General features: G+C 47.0%; 1 long non-coding RNA gene across 3 annotated transcripts; it reads left to right on the top strand.

The window, feature by feature from the left end:
- The first annotated feature begins 1,059 nt into the window (after nt 1-1,059).
- Nucleotides 1,060-19,512, top strand: LOC143832125 (uncharacterized). Of its 3 annotated transcripts, XR_013229102.1 has the most exons (4): nt 7,161-7,388; nt 15,902-15,991; nt 16,289-16,433; nt 17,243-19,512. It is a non-coding gene; the product is annotated as an uncharacterized LOC143832125 (long non-coding RNA). The 3 variants fall into 3 exon arrangements; XR_013229103.1 differs by lacking the exons at nt 7,161-7,388; nt 15,902-15,991 and adding an exon at nt 1,060-1,189; XR_013229101.1 differs by lacking the exon at nt 15,902-15,991.
- The last annotated feature ends 1,158 nt before the right edge of the window (nt 19,513-20,670 follow it).

Here is a 20,670-nt window from a genome sequence, read left to right as displayed (position 1 = left end):
CGTCCATAGTTTTTCAGGCACTCTGTCTATCAGATCTAATTCTTTAAATCTATTTGTCACCTTGTTATGGACCATGCAGTGTAAAATTTACAAGACCACAACAAAGACAGCTAAGCAGCAAGAGGATTTATTTAGGATACATGTTTGCAAGCATGGAGAGAAAGCTAATTGGTGCATTATCTGAAGTCTGCATCAGTGCAGCTCATTTTTAAGACCTTGATACGTCATCATGAGGTATCCTGACGCTCAGTCCCTCACTGTCCCCTTGACCAATCAGGTCGACGACGAAGGGCGTACAATCTGACCTATCACGGATGGCTATATATCTTATTACAATTTTCTTGCTCTTTGTTTCAAAGCGTCTCCAAAACGCTCTGCTTGCAGTCCCTCGCCACTTCCTTGCAGACGACGGCCTTTCTCGCTCTGGTAAAACCGCAGCAATTGCTTCTTGGGTTAATAGGCCAGCCACGAGGGTCCGCTAAGAACAAACTTCGCCTGGATGTCTCACAAGGCAGCGGCCCAAGCATGTCTTACCGAGAAATTCCGCTCGGACCTTCGAAGATCCCGCGCTGCTTCGCCGAGACTCGATGGTGAACGGAAGCGACCCTTTCCCTAGGTTGCTTCCACGCCGCTTCCAGGCCTGGGAATTTCTTTTAAGGTGCATTCGCAGAGGGCTTTGGAGGCAAGCGGGGCTAGAAGAATGTTCAAAGCCCCGAAATTCAAAATTTATATAACATATAACATAACAATGCAATCCCCGTCTTAATTTTATTTTGTAAATTTTATTACTTTGTTCTGCCTTAAAAAAAACTGAATCAGGAGACTTTGTAATGCGGGGTCTTGTAAGGGTTCTTTCATTGCATTCTGTCGCCGCCTCCGCCCCCCCCCTGCATTTCTCCTCTTTTACATTGAAAGCAGATAGTGGGGGAATGTTGCAAAAAAACGCCAGCGTGCGCTCCACCTTAACTGCGGGCGCATGACCAGGTGCCCGGGCCGTCACTTGAGAAGAAGCCTGCTGGCCGCGTCGGATGGGGCGGGAAACACTGCAGCTCGACCGGGTCTCCTCCTGCGAGCTCGAGGGGCGGGTTGCGGCGCTTTCATGGAGCACGTTCGAGCGGTGGCGCCGCTCATCTGCCCCTTTTTGAAATGCCCTTTCTCCATAGATGCCGGAGTGATGCAGCCGGCCAAGGTGAGGCCATGCCGACAGGGCCTGGGCACGGTGAGGGGTGCGCGGTTTGCTCTCTGTTAGCAAGAAGCACTCGATCATTCGAAAACCAGAGAAGAAATAGCAGCGAGCTTAGGGATGGGGTGCAGTGGGGAATGGGCAGCAAAAGCAAGCGCCGATGGGGCAAGGGGACGCCCTGATGGACACCCGGCGGCCGGGAATCCCACAGCCAGGGTTTGGGGGTTTTACTTAGGAGGCTATTTTCCCGTCATTTCGAGTTACCATGGTGATCAAATTGGCCAACTATATATGTATATTGATATTGATATTATCATGTTATATTATTAGATTAGTCCAGATGCGGGCTTTCTAAGCAGCTTGCTTTCTAGCAACATGGGCACTGCACCACATCAGTGTTCATAGGCAGTGGAGCTAAAAGAATAGGAAGCACCTCATTTGTCAAATTTAGCCACCAAATTTCTCTCTCATTCGTCAAATGTAGCCACCAAATTTCTCTCTCCATTTTCTTCTATCTCTGGTGTTAACTGAGGATCCAATTAAATACCGGGGCAACCACATTTACAGGCCTTGAGCTTTAAGGTAGCATTTGAAAGCAACCCCCACCCCACATACACCCCAGTTCTAAATTTCAAGCGTTTTTTATTTGTTTTATTTTTTTTAAGTCTCTGGAGGTAGGGCCATGGGCATGGGAAGAAGCAGGAAAATGAATGCTCACTCAGCCTGGTAGCTCGTTTTAAGTAATTGTTGTAACTTGCCTGTGTAAATAAACATGCAGAATCCCACCTTTCTAACTAGGAATTACCACTGCCAAACTCCTCTTCTTCCTCTCAAAAATGTGGGATCCGGGCTAAAGGACTGCAGAGGTGTCCAGAACCTTTTACAACAGAAAAAGAAATGCTGTACTTTTACACAGAAGGCTAAAGGGGTGTTTATTAATTTTATTAAGTTACATTTCAGCTCAGGGCAGTTTACAGTAAACGTTTATAGCTCATAGTACAGAGAGCATAATAATTGCTTGGAGTTATAAAAAACACTTTGAATAGTATTTCTCAAAATTTTCTTGTTTGTTGTTTCACTTCATTCATTATTGTTATTCTACGTTATCTGTATCGTTTCTGTTCTATTTTATGTGAACCGCCCTGAACCTTCAGGGAGGGTGGTATATAAATATCTGTCCCTCTTAATAAAACAGTAAGAAGGGTTGGGGTGGGCTCAGTCTATGATGGCCCCTTGACTGACAAGTGGAGGGGCCAATCGGAAGGCACAAAGTACCTTCCGATTGGGCCCTCACCAGGACAGACCAGAGTTCCAGGGCAATCAGGAGACATGGCTGCCAGTCTGCTCCTGACCACCAAAGGGAGAGGAGGTCAGCAGGGCTGCCAAGGGGGGTGAGAACAGAGGCTTGGACAGGCTGCGCCAGCTCTTTTCGCCCCAAGGCTGTCCAGACTGTCATCTCCAACTGTAACTTCCCTTACTTTGCCTCACAACACTGACAGAGCTGTTAGGAGGCTGCTGAGTGCTCCCCCTCCCCCTCCCTTCAGGCCTGCTGCGAAGGAGCCTCTGACAGGCCCTGACTGAGGGCAGGGAGGCCTTTCCAAGAGCAACGCAGGGGAGCCTGAGGGGCCTTCCTTTTGAGGGGGGGGGGGACTTTCCCCTTCTGCCAAACAGTTGGCTGACAGGGAGGCCACAGAAAAGCCCCTTCTCACTTAAAATACTGCTCTGCCCGGGGGTTAGACACAGCCAAGCCATGTGTATTTCTTCTTTGCAACTCTCTGCAGATTTGCACAGCGTTATTTTACAGATGAAAGTGGATGCTGTTGCAGAGTTTCTTTTGTCTCCTGTTTCATCTGCACAACAGCCCTGTGCAGTAGGCCTCAAGTCTTTCAATTCAACAACAACCTGTGTGGGAGGCCTTAAATGTTTCTTCTCTACCATAACCCTGTCCAAAGTAGCCCTTTCTGCCTGGGGAACTGATCTTTGTAATGCGCAAGTGAGCTGTAATTCCAGGAGCTCTCCAGGCCCCACCTGGAGGTTGGCTACCCCTGGGTTGGAAATATTCCTGGAGGTTTGGAGGGGGACCTCAAAATTGTACAATGCCTCAGAGTCCAGCCTTCAAAGGAGCCATTTTTGACTGCAGTTGGGAAGGAGTGGTGCAGGTGTGTCCCTCCTGGGCTATGGGCTATGGCCAGCAACTGTTTGTATTCTGGGGCGCAGACAGGCAGACCAGCATCAGCATGTGAGTCTGGAAAGTGCAAGAAGATCTAAATAAATATTTACAGCATGAAACTGTAAACAGTGAACAAGTAAATGGCTGGAGAGACATGGGAACTGCAATAACGTTTTTCAACCTTGGCCTGGCAAATAAAAAAACAGTATAAAAAGCCTTACTAAGGTCAAGACTGCTATGCACATTCTTCCTCTTAGGGTTGCCAGCTTCCATGTGAGGCTCTCTACCCCATTTCCCTCATGGGGAGTCTGCTATGGGGAGAGGAAGGGAAGACGATTGGAAAATGCTTTGAGACACCTGAGGCCTGCTGGGTCACTGCAGCCCATTCCCAGTTCTCTCAGACCTCTCCCATCCCCACATCCCTCACAGGTTGACTATTGTGGGGAGACGAAGGGAAAAGATGTTTGTAAACCACTTTGACTCCTTTGGGTAGTAAACAACAGGGTACAAAAATCCATTCTTCTATGGAGCAATCATGAAAGAAGCATGTGGGCACATAACATTTTATCAACAGTGAAAAAATGGAGAAGAATGAACAGGATGGACACCTGTGTACTGTGACTACCCCATGTGTATTAGGGCAGAGGGGCATTTCGGAGTCTGTGGCCTAATTCACAGAAGAAGGGAAATGACGCAGAACTGGGAAGAATTGGTTGCCTTGTAATCTTCCCCTAAGAATAAGCTGACCAGATTTTAACATTGGTAAAGTGGGACACCATTGACCGGGGGGCGGGGGGTTCTTGATTAAAATTTGATCTATATGGAGAAACAAAATTTTTCATAGTACGCATAGAATGCAAAAATAGTATTGTAATATATATTTTTTAATTTCAACATAAGTACAATTTGCCAGCTGTACCCAGCTGTCCCTCCAAAAGTGGGACAATCTGGTCATGTTACCTAAGAAGAGTCTCCAGTCTGATTTTCCCTTCACATATCTGAAGACATGGCTCTGAAAAGCTCATCTGTAACCACTATGCCACAATTCCCAAAGGTCAGTCCTCTCCCACACTCAACGAACATTCCACACCACAGGTTCTTGACACCCATATCTCCACACCCATATCCTCATTTGCCACCACGCCACCACAACCTCCCACACAATACACACATTCAACCCCATGCCCTTACAGACTGGACAACTCCTCCCCTTCCTCTCCCCACTGCCAAGCTCTAGCGTCCATTGTATTCTTGGATACAACGGGCTTTGACCCCAGTAATAAATAAATAACAAGTACAGAATACATCACCAGTTTTGTTTATAACATTTTGAACTTGGTAACATTTCAGTAGTCATAGGTAAAGGTATCCCCTGTGCAAGCACCGAGTCATGTCTGACCCTTGGGGTGACGCCCTCCAGCGTGTTCATGGCAGACTCAATACGGGGTGGTTTGCCAGTGCCTTCCCCAGTCATGACCGTTTAGCCCCCAGCAAGCTGGGTACTCATTTTACCGACCTCGGAAGGATGGAAGGCTGAGTCAACCTTGAGCCGGCTGCTGGGATTGAACTCCCAGCCTGATGGGCAAAGCTTTCATACGGCTGCCTTACCACTCTGCGCCACAAGAGGCTCATTCAATAGTCATAAGTCTGAACTATTGGCTACTCAGCCGTAAGTGTTGCTTTGTTTAATGTATGGCCAGGTCAGGTGTTGCACTGTGTTGTCTCTGTTGGGCATAACTGGTAATTGGGAGGGAGTTTCTGGCTGGTGTTCCTTCTCTGGCCTCAACCAAAGGCTCGGTGGAAGAGCTCCATTTTGCAGGCCCATGGAACTGTTTTTGTTCCTGCAGAGCCTTGATATCTTCTGAGAGCTCATTGTACCAAGTGTGGGCCAGGATGGAGAAAGCCCTGGTTCTGGTTGAGGCCAGACATGCCTCTTTGGGACCAGATATAACTAGTTTGTTGGCATTTGAGGAGCAAAGAGCTCTTGGCAGGGGCGCAATCAGAGAGGAGGTCCCTCAAGTACACAGGGCCCAGACTGCATATGGCCTTGAAGGTGATTGCCAAGACCTTTTGCCTCATTCAGAACTCAACTGGCAGGCTGTGGAACTGTTGGAGCGTGGGCCACATGTAGACGCTCCAGGGTAGGGCACAATGTCCAGGAAATCTTAAACCTTTCACTACCAAAGAATCTGGGAGGATCTAAACCAGTGGTTCTCAACCCATGGGTCGGGACCCCATTTGGGGTCACCTGGCCCCTTCTGGGGGTCCCCAGGTTGGTTGCTGTGAACATCATGAGGATATCATGAGGTCCCACCCAATAAGTTCCAGAATTTAGGATGATGGGATTCTGATAACTCTACACATCCTCTCCCAGTATACTTTTAGTCCCTTGCCATAACATTTCTGGTTATGCGTCTGCACATTTGTTTATTCACTTCTGTCCTACTTACAGATCAAGTAGGGAGGAGGAAGTGTCGTCCATTTTTTAAAGCATCTTCTCTATATACTCCTGGTTCAGTACAGGAACCAGCTTGGGAGCAAAGTGTTTGCGGAATGAAACATTAGCAAAGGCCCATTTTGCTGAAAACGGTAGGTAGACACACAGATCCTGGATCTTCACTGTAGGGAGTTTGGCTCTAGTTAGAGGGCCAAACTAAACATTAGCTTTTTTTAAACAGTTGGGTCCACTTCCATGGACCCATTCAGGGAAAAGCTGTTTAGAAACAAAGCAGAGACCATTTGAGTTCAGAACACCAGTGCTGGAGCAAGAAGACCTCCTCCCTCCCCACAGCAATTGAGGAGACCTTCTTCACTTCATCACAGCACTCAGAGCTGGAATGAGCTCTACTATATTTCCAAATATCCATTCTTAAATAGCCAATAGAAATCCAGACCTGTTTGTTTAAAAAAGTGAATATCTAGTTTGGCCCAGAATTCTTAATCTTAAACCGCTCCGCAGGAGCGGCATAAATAAAACAGTAAGGGCCCTGGCGGAGGGCCCTGTCCAGGATGAGGAAGGGTAGCCATTGGCCCCTTCCCCTGGAATGGCAAGCGGAGGGCCCAATCGGCAGGCGCACAGCGCCTGCCGATTGGGCCCTCCGCTTGCCATTCCAGCCCCAAGGGCCCAATCAGGCCCTTGCCAACAACCTGCCTCCCCCCCCAAACCGCCGCCTTCTATGCACGCCACCATTGCTGGCCGCCGTCGGCTGCCTCCACATGCCTTCCCACCTCCCCTTTCATGCCTTCCTGCCTCCCGCCCGCTCTTCAGCCCACCCTTACCAGTGGGCTTTGAAGCCACGTTAACAAAATTCTTCCTGCTATTCTTACTTGGGGGGCAACAAGCAAACAGGTTAGGCTCCCGGGGCTGCTGCACAGCAATGGTCTGTCGGCTCCATTTGAGAAACTCCTCTGCTCGGCCCCCACGTGCCTTCCTGGTCCGCTTTGAGGTGTCTTCCCTGTTTGTTAGAGCCGGCCAGGTTCTTTCAAAATCAGCTCTGGTTAATGCTGCCCCTCCCCCCACGTTTCAAGGCCATCTCTCTTGCCTCACGTTGGACTCAAGAGCTCCACTTGCAAGACCGGGACGCTGCCGGTTGCTGCTTTTTTTTTTCTCCAGCTCCCCGAGCTGCACTTTGCAGGCTCCCAGAAGAGGCAAACGGGCTGCTAATGAGGAGGCGGGGACTTCACGGCTACACGTGAGGAGGCAGAGATTTAACCCCCACTCCCCAGCCAAACAAACATACAATGACTTAAGTAAATCATTAACAGGGAAGCAGCCAGTTGCTGCTTCTTTTTCTCTCTGCCTGGGAACTGTAGCTTGCAGGCTCCTGGGAGAAGCGCACGGGCTGCTAATGAGGAAGCCTGTGGAATGTACTGTGTCCACCAACACCTTTTAGCAATCCTGTGCAGAGGTCTGGAGATGTCCTGAGCACAGCACTCATGGAGGGCTCTCCTGTGCCAAGTCTTCATCTCCTGGGACATTCCCTAGAAAAGCCTGGAGGATTTCTGCCTGTAGCTTTCAGGCCGGCATACAAGACAGTAAGTTCTGTCCCAGCCTAACATACCCCGCCCCCCCAAGTCTCCAGAGAGGCCACCCACATCCACTCCTCAGAGCCTTTGCCAGCCTGCCACCTTCTGTATTGCTGCGGCCAGGAGGGGGATGGAGGCAGGCCCCGGCTGTGCTTGTGGCCCAGGGGATAAGGAATCCTTCCCCCCTTCCTTTCTTCCTCCTATCCATCCAGACCTCCCTTTATCTCCGTTCTCCCTTCCTTCCATCCATTTCTCTTCTGCCTTTCTTTCTCCCATTGCTTCATCTCCTTTCTCCCCTTCTCTCTCTCTCTCTCCCTTTCTCTATGCCTACCTGCCTGCCTGCCTGCCTGCCTGCCTGCCTCCCTCCTGTGTTCTCACCACTGCATCTTTCTGCTCCCTTCCTTCACACCCAAGACTTCTAAACCAAACACTCACCCATCACACCATGCTAGCGCCCGTTGTATTTAGGCGTACAACGGGCTTCAGTTCCTAGTAATGAGATAATGTACATTTTTATTGAGACCTCAGTTCTGACATCAGTGGAACTGCTTCCCTAGAAGAAGAGATGTTTGTTTGTACCCTGTATTACTACCTGAAGTAGTCTCATAAGAACTTACAACTGCCTACTCTTCCTCTCCCCATAACAGACACCCTATGAGGTAGGTGGGGCTGAGAACTCTGACAGGACTGCTCTGGGAGAACAGCTCTAACCGAACTGTAACTAGTCCAAGGTCACCTAGCTGGCTGCATAAGGAGGTATGGGGAATCAAGCCTGGCTCTCCAGATTAGAGGCTGCCACTCTTAACCATTACACCAAGCTGTAGGTGGCCACTTCAGAGCCAATAATACCAACAACTCACACACAAATATTAGCACTTAAGTTGAAAAAAACCCTAAAAAGTGTATCCCAAAGTGGCTCCACTGTTTGTCCTGCTCACAAGTAGATCTGCCAGTGGATGTATCTTTATGGCAAAAGATCCATCAAGCATTTTCCCAAAGAAATGCACAGGTTAGCCGTATCCCATCATGGACAGTGATCTTGTTTTGGGCAGCACCTATGGGATAGTGGGCATCCTTTTAACATTTAAACACAGTCTGTCGTCTAAATATGCTCTCAGAAAGGTAACTTGCATTTTAAACAGCCAATGAGTCAGTAACCTGACTCATAGAGCCAGTGCTGGGGCAAGAAGAGCCTCATAGAGCCTCTTGTGGTGCAGAGTGGTAAGGCAGCAGAAATGCAGTCTGAAGCTCTGACCATGAGGCTGGGAGTTCAATCCCAGCAGCCGGCTGTAGGTTGACTCCGCCTTCCAAGGTCGGTAAAATGAGTACCCAGCTTGCTGGGGGGTAAATGGTAATGATTGGGGAAGGCACTGGCAAACCACCCCGTATTGAGTCTGCCATGAAAACGCTAGAGGGCATCACCCCAAGGGTGGAATTCTATGGAATTCTTAGCAAAAGTGGAAAAGTACATTAAATCAAAGCTAGAGAGAGAGAACAAATTCTCAAATTGCATATGAATAAGTTGTCAGTGAGCTGGCTTTATACCTACAGACCATGGACATGTTCAGCCCTCAGATGTTGCATTAAGGTTATCAAATGCTGATAGATTCATTTGCAGTCTTCTTCAAGACTTGGATTTGGCAACCTCACCTAAACCTAACCAGCTTCCTGGATTCACACCTGTGTAGTTTCTAGAGCCAATGACATCCATCTAAGGAATCCAGGTACCATTAAAAAAAGGGGGGGGGATCTATGTGTGGCTGGCCAGGGTTCTCCAGAGAATCCAGTCAGCAGCAAGATATGCCCAATGGTGCAGCAGAAAGTGAATATGGACCAGCTGAGAGTGGTGCACCACCACTGATGGGTGGATCCAAACTTGGCCTGGGTTCTTTAAGCACAGGCAGACTGAAGAAAGGGCAGCTCTAGTGTTGCTGATCCCATGATAACCTTGGCAGGAATGAGCCTTTTTTTCAAGGTGAGTGCATATAGCTGCCACTAGGGCCAGAATCAAATCCTGCAGGGACTTACAGATGTACTTAGAATCATAGAACCAGAGTTGGAAGGGATCTCCAGGGTCATTCCAGGGTCATCTAGTCTAACCCGTGCAAAATGCAGTGTAACCTGCAGAACCTCTTGTTGGATCTCTTGGGCAGAAGAATGGCCTTGTGGGTAAGTACCAATACCTTAAACCTGATTCAGAATTCAGCTGGGAACCAGTGCAGCTGTTGGAGCACAGGTCAAATATGTGTCCTCCAGGGAGTTCCTGTGAGGACTCTGGCAGCTGCATTCTGGAGAAGCTGTATTTCCAGAGCAAGGACAAGGATAGGCCTGCATAGACCGAATTACAGGAGTCCAATCTAGAGGCAGCTACTGATGGATGGCTGTGGCTAAGCATTCTGGTGCCAGGTGGGGCCAAGGAGTTTGGCTTGGCAAAGGTGGAAAAATGCCAGCAACACTACTTTTGAGACCTGCACCTCCATAGATAAAGAGGTGTTGAATGCCCACGTTCCTGGCTGAGGATGCAGCTGGCAGTTGCACCCCAACCAGACAGGGCAGGTGCACCTTCTCACTTGGCTCTTTCTTGCCCAGTCACAAGACCTCCGTCTTTGAAGGGTTGAGTTTCAGGCAACTCTGCTTAAGCCACCCTATCACCCTATTATCTGGGAGTGAATCCGGGTGGCTATCCATCAGGAGATAGAGCTGGATGTCACCTGCATATTGATGGCACCCAGGTCCAAACCCTTGGACCAACTGGGCAAGAGGTTGCATAAAGTTTTTGAACAAAGTTGGGGAGAGAATCACACCTTGTAGCATCCCACATTGAAGGCGGCATAGGTGCAATTGCATCTCCCTAATAGCTACCCTCTGTCTGTTATCCTGGATAAAGGAGATCAGCCTGAAGGGCTATGCTCCATATCTCGCATTGACGAGGTGGTGAGCTAGAAGCTTGTGAGGGACTATGTCCATCATTGCCATGAGATTGAGTAACATAAACAGTGCCAACCTGCCCTGATCAGCTGTTCTGAAGGTTGTCCATCAGGGTGGCCAACAGTGTTTCCACCCCATGGCCAGGCCAAAAGCCAGACTGGGATGGGTCCAGGACTGAAGCTTCATCTAGGTATGCTAGGAATTGGGCCGCAGCAGCCCTTGGAACACCAAGCCCAATCATGCTAACAGCAAATCATGTAAGTCATTTTCTTATGATGTTCGGGTCTGGGATGTGTGTGTGTAAGGGATATAGAAGGTCTTTGTCTGGGAGCCCAAGGTGACTCTTGCCAGCCCTGAGGATGTGTGTGTAACACTGCTGGTTATTGAATTCAGTGCCCCTGTAGGTTGCTAACTGAACTGGAAGATTCCCGTTGCTTACCATTTGTCACTTTCCTAATGCAATGATAATCAGTGGGCCACTCCATTCCACGCCTCATTGTGGTGGATTGGTATGTTGTCGTCAGGAAACATTTCTCCTCCTAGAAAGCCAAGAACCAGGTATTGTCCTCAGTACATAGTTGTTGCTTTGTGTTTGTCCCCATTCCCAGAGTGGAATACTCAAATATATGCAAAAGCTTTAATTGCTTGTCTGCTTGGAATGTGTGGGCCTTCTAATGCTCTGCCCAGACAAGAGATTATTATACAACTCGCAGTAGTGAGTAGGCTCCCAGGGCTAGTACAGAGTTTCTTCCTTGAGCAGCTGCCTAATGTCCAGGGGTTCTAGGGTTTGAGGGAAGGGCATGAACTGCTGTGAGAATATCAGTGAGTAGTGCATACTCTTACCCAGGCCCATAGTCTGTTAAGAATCTCTGTTGCAGCCCCTTGTTTGTTAGAGGAATTGGCTGAACAAATCAGAAGCCCGACAATTTGCTTTAGTTTTCAGATTAGCAGAGCATGTACAAGTTTTACTTTCTCAGCTGTGTACTCAGTGAGATTCTTTGAACGGATGGATTGATGCCCAGAAAAATCTGAACAAGTTGATCACGGTTGTGATACATGCACTTCTATGGGAAATTTCTTCTAAGCTCAGAAAAGTGCTCACCCCATTCCATCAAAAGTGACAAATTGGAAAGGCTTATCTAATTGGGCCTATAAGAGATAGCCACCCCCCAGACATTTCCGATTCTCTCAGATGTGAGCTGCATGAGACCATCAAATTATTCTGAAAGTACTTTGGTGAGAATATTGTATTTTATCATTTCACTTTTAGGCAAGATAAGGAATGATATGTTCATATTTCTGTTTCTAATTTCATCTTCATGAGCGGATGTATTTTATATCACAGTGATTCTTTCATATTTATTCATTTTAGACTGATGAAAACCTTTTAAGGTAAAATCTATGGCTGAGATACAAGGGCCCATTCTGCACCAGGATCAATGTTGCAAATTGGTTTCGGAACGAAAAAACGCTATTTTAAATAGTGGAATTTGTCGTTATGCATAACTGCCTTTGTAGTGGAATCCAGTTGCGTTTCAATCATTTCCCACAGGTTTCCGGTCTCGGCAAAAATCGCTATCCAGGAAGCGATATTTGCCGAGTTTTGTCCCGCCCCTGGCCGTCAATCAAACAAGCAGCCAATGGGCGGCCGTTATCATGTTCCCAAAAAGCCCCTTTCCCTTTAAGGCATGTTTAAAAAAAACACACACACAGACGTTGCAACGAATCTGCGTTGATTCATTGCAACGGAGAGATCCATCTAGCTAGCAGTTGGCGCGTGAGCTTCTGTTTCATCATTGCCACGTTCCCCTGAGTGTAAAGAAAATCCCCCCCCCCCCCGTGCACAGGTGCGATTTTCGGCCGAAAATAAAGGGAACCAGCAAACGGGGCTGTATGGTGCTTGGTGACTTAAAACAGAGGGACTGCAGCCGGGGAAGCCTCGCTGGGTAAATGAAGGCTCGCCAGTTCATTGCTCTCCGCTCGCTCCGAGAAAAAAAAATGGCGATTGCTTCGCCGGAAGATTAGAGGAGAGAGCCAGGGGGAGGGACTTTGCTGAAACTGCAACAGTGGTAACGCACAGAACTTTTCCGCTAGTGTTGCAGATTGGTTGCAAGAGTGTAGCGCTTTCCAGAGGGTGAATCCACTTTTGGGGATTTCCCTGGAAGCGCTACAACGAAGTGCTTTCTGCGGATCGGTTTCAGGAGTGTGGCAGATTGTCTACGATGTTGTGCATAACTGCATTTTAGTAGCGATTACAATTTGCCACACTCCTGCTACAATGAATCTGTGCGGAATGGCCCAAGGTTTTCACTTCACACCTGGAAACAAACTTCAGGCCTCTGTTCAGTCAGGAGGCTGTAAGGTAGAGATCCAGTATCAAAGACTAGACATCTCAATATAGTCCTGCGATTTATTTGTTTAGATTAATAGGAATGGTAGAGGACAGGAAGGCCTGGAGATCATTGTCCATGGGGTTGCGATGGGTCAGACACGACTTCGCACCTAACAACAACAAAGATTAATAGCCCATTTTAGTCTGAAATACAACGCGCGCTAGCATTGGGGGAGGTCAGAGAAATGAGTGAGAGAAAGGAAAGTAGATAGATGGAAAGGAAGCAAGAATGGAAGGGAAAAGGAGAAAGACAGAAGGAGAGAGAGTGAAATATGGGGAGAAAGAGAGGAGGAGAAAGGCAGGGAGAGAATGACATGGAAAGAGAGAAATGGAGAGAGAGAGAGAGAGAGAGAGAGAGCAATGCCCGCCCCCCCCCCCCCCCAGTGACCCAAGCAGGGGCAGGGAGAGTTGGAGAGGAGGCGGCATGTTTTCTCCGAGCAGGGGTGAGGGTTGGCGTGTGTGGGAGGGAGGGTAGTCCCTGCAGGCAGTCCCTAGTGGCATGAGAAGGCGTGGCTTGCCATCTCCAAGGCTCTCTTCCCTGCATGACTTGCCCTCTCCGTAGGCTGCTTGTCTCTGAGCAAAGTGTAAGCAAATTTCTCCTCCCATGTCTGGTGGTCTGTCTGTGTACCTCTCTTGTCCTGTGTGAGGTTTGTGTCTTTCTCTCTCAGCTGTGCCTCTGTAGCTGGGTGAAAATCCCTCTCCCAGCAGCCCTCTCTTTCTCCTGCCCCCACCAGTAAGTGTCCCCAGGGTCTTAAAGCCCAGCGAGTTCTGCAGTTGGTGGAAATGTCTCCTGCTTTCTCACTTTCTGTGTGCAGCTCAGCATTGTCCCTCTGAAGCAGGGTGAGTGTGTCATGCTGTGGATCTCTGGGCACACATCTCTGCCTCGAGGGGGGGGAGGATTCTGGCAGCCCTGCTGTCTGGGAAGTCGGATAGCAGGGGCTGGGCGTGGCTTTCCAGGAGAGTATCCCCCCCCCCATCTCCTGGGTCTGACAGGCCATCCTCGTCAGGCATGGGGCCACGTGCTCTCTGTCGCTGCGCACCTCAGGCTGGAGCCTCTGAAGCAGGAAAAATGAATGGGCATGAAAAGGGCCCCCCCTCGCCACCGAGCACACCTAGCGGGCTAGGTAGGAGGCGGGGGTGCTCTGGGACTGTGGGGAAGCTATGCCCGGCACTCTCCCTCCCCCCCTGGGAAGCAGCGGCCTGCTCCTCCGCCCAGCCCCCCCTCCAGTCCCCGGCTTTGGTGCAGGGCTTGGAGCAGGCCCGCCGCATCTGTGACGCAGTAGAGGGGCCAATCTGGAGGTGCTTTGCGCCTCCCGATTGGCCTCTTCAAGTTTTTATCCCGGACTCGCCACGCCCCTTTCTCCTCCCACCTACCCCTTACTCTTTTATTCTTACTGCTCCCGCGGAGTGGTTTACAGATATGCTGCTTTGGAACAGGCAAATAGACCTTTGTTTCCATGTGTCTATTTTAAATGGCATAAGAGCTTCTTGTGGCGCAGAGTGGTAAGGCAGCAGACACGCAGTCTGAAAGCTCTGCCCATGAGGCTGGGAGTTCAATCCCAGCAGCCGGCTCAAGATTGACTCAGCCTTCCATCCTTCCGAGGTTGGTAAAATGAGTACCCTGCTTGCTGGTGGGTAAACAGTAATGACTGGGGAAGGCACTGGCAAGCCACCCTGTATTGAGTCTGCCATGAAAACGCTAGAGGGCGCCACCCCAAGGGTCAGTCATGACTCGCTGCTTGCACAGGGGTACCCTTACCGTTACCTTATTTTAAATGGACTCCTTTGAGTTGGTGGGGGAAGTGGGATAGTTCACCAATTATACCCCTTTTCATATAGTTAAGGGCTGTTGGACCTGGGAGCAGATCCTAGGAATGTGTAGAGCGACATTAACCTCCTCCCGTTTCTCAAGTTCTCAGCAATTCATGGGAAACTGGGTTGATGCCAGAGCAGGAGTGGCTGTTACTGTTGGTAACCTAATGGTTTGTAGAGCTATTTTACCATGGAAAATGAGGGTAGACTACAGTAAAGGAAAATAACTTCCTGTAACTTTTTCACCACTCTCATCCCATACAACTCCCTCTTTCTTATATAATCCTGATAGCAGCACCACATGATGCTGAGCTGTACAGCAAACATTTGCCTAATGAAAAGGAAGCTAAAAATCTTTGTTTACAGAAATCTTTATTTTTGGTATCATGGGCAGCCTCTTAATCCTACTGTCAGAATCACACACAAAACACACAATGTAGCTGTGCAGGAAATCTGTTACTTCAACATTATAACATAAAAACATTATTATTCTCCCTTATGGTGTATGAATATGATTTCGGACCTTGCCTACTCACAGAGAAAAGAGCGATGTATTTACTGGTATGATAGATCATAAAAATATGTACAAAAACTCAGAAAAAAACCTTCCTAACTACTTCACACATTATATTACTAGTGATCAAGCCTGCTGTAATCAAAATACAGCGGGCGCTAGGCTAGGGAGCCCCCGGGAGCCGCGCGCAGCACGGCTGGCGGAGGCTCCCTGGCCGGCGGCCTGACTGCGTACGGCTGCTGGGGGCTCCCTGGCCGGCGGCCTGATGTGTCGGAGGCGCTTCGCGCCTCCCGACGCATCAGGCCACCGGCAAGGGAGCAACTGTGAGCTGTGCTATACGCGGCTCGCAGTTGCTCCCTTTTCGCCAGGGCGGGAATTGGAGAGACCCGTCGGCAGGCGCTTCGTGCCTGCCAATTGGCCCCGCCGATGGTCTGTCCAGAGGAAGGGGCCAATCGGCACCCTTCCTCATCCCGGACAGAGCCTGCCCTAACTCCTCCCCGAAAGCCCTTACGGCTTTATTTAGCCCGCAGCGACGTGGGCGGGGTTAGGATGGTGACTCCAACTATCAGATGGAGTGATCAACTATAGCAAAATCCCAAATTGAAGTATAGATGAATTTGGGGATTTTCTTTGTCACTGAGAGTGGATGGAGGAAGATCTAGAACTCAAAAACTTTGCCAATTATTTTTCAGTGGAGAACAGCTAGGGTGGGATGGACAGAAGGACTCCATTTTACTTGTGAAGCTTTGTGAAAAGACTGTTGGGGAATGCAATTGACAGCAGTACTCTGCAAATCTATTGTTCATTGTGGCGAGGCAAGTACAGCTTATCTAGCAGACTGGATATTCAGCAGCAACTCATCTGCTTTCTTTCCAGAGAAGTTCTGCAACGCAAGGAAGAGTGCTGCAGGACAATTCAGATGCCGATCCAGTTCTGTTTCTCCACTGGTTCTCCAGTTATGGCAAGGTCTGAGTGTGTAACAAAACCAAAATATCTAATAAAATCCAATTAAAAATCCACAGTGTAGTAGAGACCTTCAGAATGATATAACTGGCATGTGTGGTAGAAGAGCTCTGTCTTAACATGCCCTGTGGAATGCAGACAAGTCCCACAAGGTGCTAGTCTCTAAAGATAGAGCATTCCATCAGATGGGAGCTACGATGAAAAAGACTCTTGCACTCAAACAAGCACCACCAAAGCCCACGTGTGGTTGAATGAAGACACTGCGGGGAGTGACAACAGATTATGTGTTTGCGTCTGCAGGCCTCTGCTCATGGATCCAGCAGATCCAACAAGAAATTTAGGCAGTGAGAACAGTTGGGATCTTTTGGGCAAAGAAGCTTCCATCTGCCAAAAGCAGTTACGCTGCCAGAAAGATGATGTTTCTGTCCAGCCCTGGATTGTGCAGGTAATTACTGACATGCTGCCTACTTTCTGATTATTAACATCTATGTTTGGTCCAGATCTGATGACAGTGCCAGATTTGCTTAGTGGCCGTAGGAATCGTCTGTGGGTAAAGTAATGGTGAAGTGGGTTATCTGCATGGTTTTTCCAGAGGTAATTCCTTGGTCATTATTTTCACACTGATCCCCAATTCTGGCAGTGAGTGATGTCCTGCATCTCCACTTGTTGCTTGCTTGTCTTCATAGGGCTACTGAAATATTTATTTAAAATGTTTTATGTCTGACACTCTCCCAATGAAGTTGGGACCCAAGGAAGGTAGCAACATAAAAATAGAACAGCAGAAGTCAATGCTGTTGCTAAATTATTGAAACAGAAAGCTGGAATTTTTAAAAATAGAATTCTTTGCTTTCCATTATGTAATATTATGATTTTTGCCAGTCAGCATGAATCTGCTGAATCTGCTTCTCCGCTTGCTGCATCTTCCCTAGAAATGTAAACAGTGCAGAAAAGTAGAAACTGAACCCAAAGTGCAGCCATGAAAACTTCTTGGCATCTTTAGAAAAATGGCCACAACTAGCCTACTCTGAGTTTAGAAATTGGAGGAAATTCCATTCACTTTCCGTTGAAGGTGAATGAACCAGGTGTGTTCAGCTCATTTTTATTAGTCATTGCCTAAATCTACACTCCCAATACCGAGAGTTTCTGAGAATCCCTTGTGTGTCCTTTTTACAATAAAAGCATCTGGCCCTGGCAGCTTAGATATGTGTGACCCTGGCAGATGTTGTTTGACACCCTGATCACTTTCTTTTCCAGCCAGCAAGAGCCATTCAACTGAAGATGAAACAATGGAAGGGAGCAAGCCAGGATATGTCCTGCAATCCCTATGATAGCATGGGCAGATCAAAGAGCAGTTTGGATTGGAAGGACATGTCTCCATATACGAGAAGCACACACCTTTGCAGCACCCTGATGTAGAGAATACAGTGTTGCAGAATGGCAGGACATTAGCAGTTTATCCATCCTGAAACTCCATACAAAGCAGCAGTAGATGGAAGTCTGCATGAGAACCTTGAACAGCAGAACCTTGGTTTACAAAATCTTGTCCAGTAACAGTGTTCTGGAACTGAAAAAAAAACCCAGATTTGCACAGCCATACTTGTGAACCAACAGTGCCTGACTCTGATAAGAAGCTAGCTGACAGCAGAACCTTTTACAAAATTAGGAGCAAATATACAGTTTTTGGAGGCTTAGGGGGTCAAATTTACAATGTCCTGGTCTCCAAACATTAGCTTCCAGTAATTCCTTTATCCTGAATAAAAAATCTGAGATGGAAGTCTCTAGCATCTCTTGGCTAAAGTACAATAATTCAAGACACTGATCAGTCAGCAGCACTTTAACATAGTATATGGTTTAGAGCAATATTTACTTCTACTCATATGACTATCCACCCTGTAAGCCAGGCTTTCTCAACTAAGGTTTCGTGAAACCCTGGAGTTTCTTGATGGCCCTAAACGGGTGGGAGTTAATTAATTTTTAATATATTTTTAAAATTTGTTAAACTTTTATCAGGTGATATGGCCATATATGGTCATATCAACCCCCCAATAGCCAATGATGCCCCCCTCCATGGCCAATGATGGGCCTGGAGGGGCCCTGGGTGGGCAGATGCATAGCTATGCTTCCCAACTATATTTTGGGTGATCGTGCCACTTCTGGGGTTTCTCGAAGCCTGAAGAAAGTTTCATCGGTTTCTCAATGGTAAAAAAAGTAAGAAAGGCATTTCTAAATTATCAGTGTACGAGCCTGTCAAACCACATAAACTTGAAGGATGTCAGTAAGTGATAAAATGTCCTTAGGAAAGAAGAGGCCAGGGGCAGGTGTGGACTTATTCTGAGTCACAGCCTCAAGTGATACTGTTGGCTGCTTTGAAAGGAGAGAATTGGCCAGAGTTAACAAAATAATGCTGCAGTGTATTTTCTTATAACTACATTTCACCTTGGGCTATCTTGAATTATCCTGCTTTCCACAAATACTTACACTCAAAGGGTTCCTGTAGATTGCATCCCTTCACACTGGGGGACGGGTGCCATGCGACTAAATACTCTTGCATATTATGAAATTCACATAATATAATTCTGTATTACATTGTACTCTTCTTCATGAAAGGTTTTCCCCTTGTTCATTCTTGTAATTTTGTCACCAGCAACTTGAAGTGGTATGTTCCAGATATAAGAAGATATTTGTACAGGCAGGTCAATATACTTGGTCTCTTTTCTTAGCATTTCTGTCACACCAAAGAAAGAAAATACAACATAGAATGGTTTTTATATTCTATGTGGGGAAAACGTTTATCACGTAACTGAATATGTGAAGTCGTTTGGCTATGTTCTCCTTCCCCTCTATTTAGCCTGCTTTCCACTACAACCATATCTCTAACAGTGTAGTCCTAAAGAGAGTTATGCCATGTACCTAAGTAGGTTTAGAAGAGTGTAAATCTGTTTAGGATTGCATTATTAGTAATTGTCTATTATATGCTATACGCTGTTCAGAGTTTTTGCTCTGGCTTGGCACACTGAGATGCCCATAATGGATATGGCCATCATTTTGGCTCAAAGCACAGGAGAGACTCATGGCTGGTTTGATAGTACTGAGCTTACTTATTAAAAATTATATGTCATTAACATACAGTGGAAGCAGGTCTGCTCAGAAATAAGTACCATTTTATGTAACAGAGTTTACACCCAGGAAAAGGTCTTTAGCGTTGCAGCTTATGTAACAATTGAGCCATGAAGTTATAATGCATTCATATTTACAGAAAGAAAAATTTGCACTGATTTAAATGTAGAATTAGAGCTGATTGCAGGCAACCAAAGGGAAGAGTTATTACCTGATTACATATATAAGATTGCAATTGCTATGCATATATAAAGAAATTTAATTTTACTTTGCAAAACAATGGCCGGAATTGTTCAAAGGTTGGAGCAGAACTATAAAAATGTTCTTATTTATATTTGGTAAGTAGTTCCCTCTGAATAAAAAGTATGGTGTGACTGCTTATTTTCCAGTCCATAAAAATATTGCTTAGCCAAAAATCTTTTTTCCCCAAATAAAACTACATTAATCCATTGGATGGAAGCTGCTTTAAGAGTCACTACCTTTGAGAGTGCTGAAAATATTTTCTTTTTCAAAAAAAAAAGAACAATTCAACTAATATTAATGAGGCAGGGTCGTGATGGTGTGATGGAAAGTTAAATTTAACTTTCCTAATTTTATGACATTTGAAGTTACTTGACATTTCAAGGCAAGGCTGCAGAAGTTGTTTCCCACCATGTCAAAAAACATTCACCAGCTATTTATTGCAGCTTGCCAGGAGTTTGGCAACCACCCCCATCCAAAGTAGACAGCGGAACAAAAAATAAGCAGGAGTCTTGTAGTACATTAAAATTTCAGCCCCTGGATCAGGATCTTCTGAAATGTGCTTGTCCAGAGTGGCCAGCTATCAAAGTGCTGGAAACCAAATTCTGCTGGTGCTATTACCTGGAAATTGGAGGGGGGGGGAAGGGTTAGGTTGACCACATCTAGAGTACCAGTTCTTGGAGACACCTTGGGATCATCCCTGCAAGCTCTGTATCCAAGGCCTCTCCTTCCTCTACCATTGTAGAAATTCACATGGTGGCTACAGTGTCTTGTCCTCCAAGGGCCTTGATATCTCACTTTCCTTTTTATGACTCTTGCTGTGTTTTATAAAGGCTGTAGTTAATCCTACCACTAACAACATGTGGAGTTAATGCAGAGTCCGTGTCTTGGTGGAACTAGAGAACATTAGTTATCTCTTGAAACAAGCCCTCTGGCACAGTGACATCTATTGGTCATTTCACTTATTTGAGGTGCTTCTAAACGCCAGAAAAAATTTACATCCAGGGCAGTTGACAGCACATAAAAATACAATATTATTATTGTACAGTCATGTTGTTAGACATCCAGAGCCCCATCCTGGAGAACTGGCGGGATAAAGAATTAAGGTAAAATAACATTCAGTACAGCTAAAAATAAACACTAAACCCAAGATGCTTTGAGGCCCCACTCCCAATCTTGACCACTGCTGGTTAAAGATCATTTGTTGACAGCAGTACTGATGAAATATGGAGACTAGCTTTTATGGTACTTCCCTCTGCTGGTGGTTTTCGACCTTGCAGTTACTTGTGCAGCTAACAGCACACTGGCAAAGCTGCCATATAGAG

This window comes from Paroedura picta, chromosome 3 (genome assembly GCF_049243985.1).
Source record: "Paroedura picta isolate Pp20150507F chromosome 3, Ppicta_v3.0, whole genome shotgun sequence".
Taxonomy (NCBI): domain Eukaryota; kingdom Metazoa; phylum Chordata; class Lepidosauria; order Squamata; family Gekkonidae; genus Paroedura; species Paroedura picta.
This window is presented reverse-complemented; position numbering and strand designations above follow the sequence as displayed.